This window comes from Genypterus blacodes, unplaced genomic scaffold, assembly GCF_046128005.1.
Source record: "Genypterus blacodes isolate CSIRO-AG114 ecotype Tasmania unplaced genomic scaffold, CSIRO-AGI_Gbla_v1 ptg000017l_1, whole genome shotgun sequence".
Lineage (NCBI taxonomy): Eukaryota > Metazoa > Chordata > Actinopteri > Ophidiiformes > Ophidiidae > Genypterus > Genypterus blacodes.
This window is the reverse complement of record NW_027466831.1, coordinates 2,425,001-2,432,517: the sequence shown is the minus strand read 5'-3', so window position 1 is coordinate 2,432,517 and position 7,517 is coordinate 2,425,001.

Genomic DNA, 7,517 nt, shown 5'->3' with positions numbered 1-7,517 from the left:
GATTAACCCCAGGAGTCCAATCCAACTCCAGACAGCAGGAGTACAAACTAACTTCACCCATTCAGCATTTAGAATCATCTCTGACCCTTTGCCTGTGCATGCCACGTGAGTTTCTGCATGTGTGACCTACCTGTGTGTGTGTGTGTGTGTGTGTGTGTGTGTGTGTGTGCTTTATAAATGATACATCCTGTCTCGTCTAGAGGTCAGCAGGGTGAGGTAGAGGATGTCTCCTGTTTGCCATCTAATAGCTTTACTTAATTTAGCATGTGACGGGTGTTGTGTGAACTGCCTTCAACATGTTTAATTCACCATTTGCTAAATTGTAGTTTCAAATCAAAATGATTATACTGATGGCTAGTATGGTAGTAGCTCTACTCACACTTGGAGCTGCAGTGGAGGGACTGTTGTAGTATATAAAGGATTGTATAGTGCTATTGTGGTATTAATAGAATTTGTGGAAAGAGCAGTCGCGGTAGCAACAATGAAGCGAGGAAGGAATAGTTGTGATAGTAACAGTACACTTCAACGGTTGAAGGGAAGAGTCCTGGATCAGTTGTTGTTGTTGTTGACAAATAGATTGGTTGACTTGAAGGTGCCCGGCCTGTAACATCAGACAGGACTGGAGCGACAGAGGGATGGATGAACGGATGACATTAATCATTCATGATCGGGGTCTGGTTGTTGTCGGTTACTGGCAGAGCGCCTGATCTCCCTCCAAAGTGACTAAATGATGATGTCATGCTTTAGAGTATCGATTAAACTCTCTCCTCTAACGCATCACTCACTCTCGTCCTCCCCCCCGGCTCTTTTGTCGATCCCCCATGTTGTTCACTGCACCTCTGCCTCTCCTCTCCTCCTCTCTTCTCCGCCTTCCCCAAAGGCTGACCTCATCCAGTCCATCATCAGAAACCAGACGCAGCTGCTAAAACAATAAAGCTTCCATCCAGAGAGTCGTAAAACACATCATAATCAGATGATCAATAGCTTCCAGTTAGACCCTACTACCCTGAACAGCGTTTTTGGATGCTGCTTTGGATCCAGAAGAGGCTGAGAGGATGGAAGTGGGGCTGAGTGTTGGGTTACGTCTAAAGTGCAGCAGAGAATCGATAGTTCATAGGGGCCTCGGTGCACACTTTAGAGTTTGGGCCAAATCTCCCATGGGCTCGCAGACACAAAACAGAGGAGAGAGGAAAAACCCAGATAGTGTTTCATTGCATTACACACCTCATCATTCTGAAATGTAATAACATGCATCTTGGAAATGAAACAATGAGGAGGCTCTCCCAAGAATGAACATGACATTATATGACTTGAGGGCAGACTCATACCTCTATCCTGCTGCTGATCCTGCTGCCTTCCCTCGTGCTTTTCTAAACAAACACACACACACACACACACACACACACACTGATACACACACCTCCGTCTTGTTTTCAAGCAACAATGCTTCCCAAGCAGGGTGGGTTAGCGTCCCTGCAGGAGCTGCCAAACTAACTGAATGAAAGGTCACATTATTTTGCAACCCACTATACAATAACAATAACAATTAGCTAATGCCACATAGCACTAGAAAACAACCAAATCTGATTAAGCTCTTTTCCTGATCCAGGTAAAGGATTGTTACATCAAACAAACCAAATGTTAATTTTTCATCTATAAATGTATGTCAATTTATCTCAAATTTACATGCTCCAAAATACTATGGATTGGTGAAAATAGGTGATCCCCTGTCCTTCAATGTTCCACTGAAAAAGGTGTTTGAACTGTGGATTTTGCTTATGTAGAGCTTGAATTGAGTTATAACCTGGACAGGAATCCATGGACTGAGTTAACGATATCATGTCTATAGCGCCTCCTACTGATGGAATCTGATAGTGATCAGAAGTAGAAGTGGGTTACAAGAGGAGGAGGATCGTTCCGATTTTCACTCACTATTCCGCTCACTCCACACACTCTAGGGCTGCCTCTTTAAATCTCAAAATGACATCACTTTGGCCTGTATCTGGTCAGAAAATGTCACAGTAATCTGCCTATTAGATCATGATGATATATAGTCACCTAAAGCTATTGTTAAGGCCTGAGGGTGTTGAAAAAAGGAATCTGATGCAGTGTAGCCTACAGAAAGTGAAGGACTGGCAATTGAGTAATAGAATAAAACCAAATCTATGCTTTGGACTTGAAAATTACTGTTTTTCCTTGTGCCATTACAAAAAAATACTCACCTGAGGCTTTTTCAATACAGGATGGACAGCGATATGTGACGGTAGAAAGCTGTTTCAGACATATGCAATATTTGCGGCAGTGAAGAACCCAAACAGTGCTTATTAAGCGCTGAGTACGGCATTGAAAGATCATTTTCATAGCAGTAACCATGCAGCACATGCGCCTTAATAAACATGAAGCATTCCGCCATTTTAATGTGACAGTTACAATTCTGTGAACATTGCTGATGGTAATGAGATTCAGCACGACATCAATGCAGCAACTGAAAATGAAAGAAGGAAAGAAACATGAAGAGACAACAACAACAGAAAGACAACAGGAAGACGCAGATGCTGGATATCCTGTCCTCTCTCGCTCTCACACTTTCTCTTCCATTCTATCTCCTCCTCCTGTGTTACATTCTCATTCACAGCTCTCTTCTTCCTCTCTTTCTGCTCTCTCTCTCTCCCCCTTTTTTCACAGAATCCGCCTAAATCTGCCTCACTGCAGCTCTGCCTGGCAGCTCCACGTCCCTTCCTCCATCTCATCATACTCCTCCTCACTCCCTTCCCTACACCAAGAGATGTTTTTTCTTGTTTTGCTGAATGATGTCAAACAGTAGCTAGCTGCTGAATGAAAGGGATTTGCGACCCCTCTCCCCTCTCCCATACAGTTTTCTTTCATACACACACACACACACACACACACACACACAGATAGAGAGAGAGTGACAGAGAGGCAGAGAGAGAGAGAGAGAGAGAGATGAAAGCTGGTGTTAATTCCTTCATCCTGTCAGACGATCACACACCTAAGCAAGCACACTCACTCACACACACTGGATGATGACATAGCTACTCATTCATTAATGGAGTCACATGCTGCACAAGCCTCGGGCTCACACGTCACCGGCACTGGCGGGAGAGAGGCTGAGCTCGCCTGAGAAAGCAAGCAGGCTTTGTGGCGGATTATCCGCATTGTCAACACTCCTTCAATGTTTTCTTTCCCCCTGTATATGCAGATGACTCGCCTGTGCTTTGACTTGTGTGCTTTGCCGACTCTCCTGTGCCTGCCTGGCTCTTCTCTCACATGGCCCCAGATCAGGAAGACACGAGGCTGCAGCAGTGCAGAGGAAAACAATCACTTCTCTAACACTGTCAGGATCTCACCATTGCACCTTATTCACCTTGTTCTACACTTTCTTGAGCATTCTCGGAGACACTGCTGTGTGAAGCTGTCAGTTGTTGGTGTCTTTGTTACTTTGGGAGCATTTATATTTATGCATTTTGCATTTTGGTTCAATCCGACTGCCAGAATCAAGGACGAACAGAAAGACTCAATTAACCAACAGCGATGGAGACAAATCTGCAGTTTTTGTATGCAAGCTGCAGGGAAACACAACATGGGATCAGCACAGAGACCCATAGGCTGAAAAGGAAATACAGTATCAAACCTCCAAATACATACAGCACAACTGCAGCTTTCAGCTACTCTTACTAATGTGTTTAATCAACACCTTCAGCTCACAGCAAAACCGCATATGTGTGATTAACGGGATGAGAGACCTACTTTTTCTCTGTCACACAGGAAGCAGCAGGGTTCCAGCTGTAAGCACCGTTCTGCAAAGTGGTGTGAGCGTATGTGTGTGTGAGTATGCGTACAGGCCAACCACCAATGAGCTTCCACTGTAATTACACACACCATGACGGCAGATTAATTCCTGTTATGAAAAGAAGGAAGCGGCAGGAATCTTGTGGCTGCCAGAAGGATTCAAGTTGCTATTGTCTTTCGTAATGGTATATTATTGTGAAGGCCACACATATGGAGTCAGCATTCACACCACTATGACTACAACCAACACTGAATGGAAACTTATAAAAGGTTTCTGTCAACACATCTTGTTAGACAGGTTTAAGATAATGAACAGATCTCTTTTTATTTACTTATATTCTCTCTATTTTTTAGTGGCCCATATACAAACCTTGTGTTTGTATGCTTTGGAGGTTAAACAGGCCGCGTGAGCAAATAAGGACTTAATTTCTGAGGAAGAGGAAACAAAATGTCACAATGAACAACGCAAATGCTTTTTTGAACTGTCTTTAAAGGTCCTCAGTGATTTAATTATATCATAAGGCAGGGAAGAAGGATCGCATCTGCATATACCCTCTGTGCTTTCAGATGCTTGGTTTGTGTTTTGTTTACTGATAGTCTTGGAAAATGGAATGCAGCTATTGCCATTTGTTATTTGCATGTCCACAATGCATATCTGATTATGCCACATGTGAGAAAAAAGAAATCAAAATCAAAATGAGGCCACATGTCCCCGGCTATTTAAATGCAGCACCGGAAACACAACAATCCAGGTTACACACACTCCGCTAAATGACTATAATTAGTGATTGTTGCATGTTTCTCACCCTGTTTGTTACTGTTCAACGATTCCATGTTGAAATTGCAATTAAAAAACATTAACAGATCTTTAGCTCATAACAGTAAGCGTTCGTGTAATGATTTGACACATTGTTAGATCAACCCCCTGAGTTTGAATCAACGTCAAGATTTAGCAGATCCTTCCCAAGGCCAAGCTCCACTTTATTGCCATTCTTTACATGAAAAGGCAGCAGATTTAATTGAAGGTATTTTCTTCTATTCTGAACTTTGACAGCTCCGTTAACATCATGTAAGTCCACATATTTCCTTTATGCAAACTTTTCTCACAAAGCACAAAATAATACGGTGTACTGACAACCAGTCATGTGTCACTTCACCCTTGTACAAAGTAAAGCTGGACGAATGAGAATAAACAACAGTGACTGGGGGTTAAGCAGCTTTATTTTAAGACCACGGTTAAAGATGTGGGCCGAGGTGTGATATGGTGTTCAAGTGACATGAATGCTTTGCCTCTAACAGATGTTGACGGTTTTCCAACCATCAAAGTTTGTATTCTCAAATGAATTGTTCACACTTTTCATTTCCGGTGTTTGCGTTCAACATATGCAAGGTGTCAAGAGGTTGTACCTGTAATTAAGTCACACATCATTACCCGTATGTGACAAAATGCTTCTGTTAGGCAGGAGGTAAGACCATCGAACAGACAGAATTGGAACAGGAAGAGTTCGCTCAGGTTGGTAGATTATACAACATTTATTCAACTGCACAGTGGGGGCGAGAGACATTCCATAAGTGTTTGGTGTAACTGTGACACCATTACTTCAGAATGTCACTGTTTTTTTTATTAAATCCAATTAACCCAGTTAGCAAATGACTCATATTTCCTCTTCTGCGTCACAATTGTCACTGCTGCAATGGTATGTTAGTCAAAGTGCCGATATTAAGTACAACTTTTTAAAAAGTTTACTTACTTTACTTTTAAAAAGGAAAAAAAAAAAAGAAAGAAATTCAAATCACTTTATTTTTCAATGTAAAGAATTCTGCAGAATACAAATGACAAATCCTCCTTCAATCAATATGTTTAATTAGCAATAATGAAAGCACGTTGAGTCAGATGCCATTGTTGGTTTGCTAATGTTGCTCCAAGTCTGCTGGTATCAGGCAATATCACATTCAGTATTAACATGGTTCCTCACCCACCCAAAGCTCTCTGAAGACACGAGTAAAAGGGACAGAATGGAAGAAATATCAGAATTATGGCATTGCCCAAGATCAGTGGGAGATTGTGTGAGAAGGTGTGTGGGCGGGGCACCACAGCCCTCCCTCTCATATGTTTTGTGTTACTTCAAAACCAATTTCACTTTAAAAAAAAACAACTCTTCAAATTGTAATGTCCTTTCTAGCGTCTCGTGATTGTATTTAAGTGAAACAAGAAATGGGACAGGTGACCGCATGTCATCTTCACCCTCGCTCTCTCTCCTATTCTCAGCCTCCTGAAATGGTGAGATGTGCCTGAGTGTGAGGCCAGACTTCCTGCTGTGACAGAAAACAGGTCAGAGTAACACTGCCTGTGCCTGAGACATGTACTGTATAATAAGCTGCCCGACAACACGGCGCTCAAAAATACCCAGTGCTGAGCTGAGGCGCGTGTGTGTAGGTGTGTTGCGAAACATGCTCTGTATGTGTATATTAACTGCTATAAATGTGTGTGCCATTTGATACCCGGGAGTTACCAGAATTGGATTAAAACAGATGATTTCCCTCAGGTTTGGATCCATTATTTCACCTGTGAATCCCATCCCGCACGTCACATGTGGTTCAGTTAAACAGAATCTCTTGATAAAGTGTCTTCTTTTGTATTCAGGATGTTTTAGTCACAGTTATAGAGCGTGTGTGCATAACTGTGTGGAGATGAGCACTGAAAAGACATTAGAACCTATTATGCCAATTATCTTGCAGAGGCTCAGGTTCAACCCTGATGACCTGTGTGTGTGTGTGTGTTCATGTGTGCTTCTGATCTCTTTGTTTTATGGGATGGTGAATAAGATATGATCAGACTATTGACAGTTGATGTTTGGTGGTTACCTTAACTGTACTGTAAGCCTGTAGGGAATGAATGGTAGCAAGTAGTGATGCTTGAAGGGAAAAAAAAACAATATAAATACTTCAGGGGAAATATTATTTACAAGAGAGAGCTTCAGCAAATAAACTAGTTCACATTCTTGTCTGAACAACGAGACATTGTCAATAATGTGGTCAAAAGGCTTTGCCCCCAGCTGTTTCTCTCCGTGACAACTGGTTTGTATCCTGTTGACACAGTTGCTGTTTGGTTGCAGGGTGGATCTGTCATACATTGTGGTAGTGTCACACTTTGTTATTTAGAAGAAGAATTGTTTTAATCAGTATGTGCATTAACAATGAGGCCATGAATAGAGACTGAAGCGAATGCAATCATATTTACTGGTTCAGATTCATTTTCTGTCTACTGAGTTTTGAAGTGGTTTTGATTGAGAGTCGAGCAGAGATGCCTGACAGAATTACATTTCTGTAATTAATTCTGAATGGAATAAACAACATGACATGCTATTAAAGTAGCATCACTCGCGTTATATTCATTAGGCTATGCGTTGAATTTTTTACCTTGATATAATTCAAATGTTTTTCCATTGAGCAATTCAAAGTTGCAAAAAGAAAAATGCATAATGGAAACACTAAGACTTAAACCTTTCGTAGGGAGGAATCGTCTGATCAGATCATATCAGAGATTGTCTGGATGTTGCGGGATTTGAAGGTGATGCGAGTATTCTTCCCTTTATTTCTCTTGTGTTGTATGTCCTTGTGTTTGTATTGTACAACTTAGAGGAAGATTAAAGTGCACTGCTAAACAAGAAAAAAATGGCACAATAGATAACACATCTGCACATCTA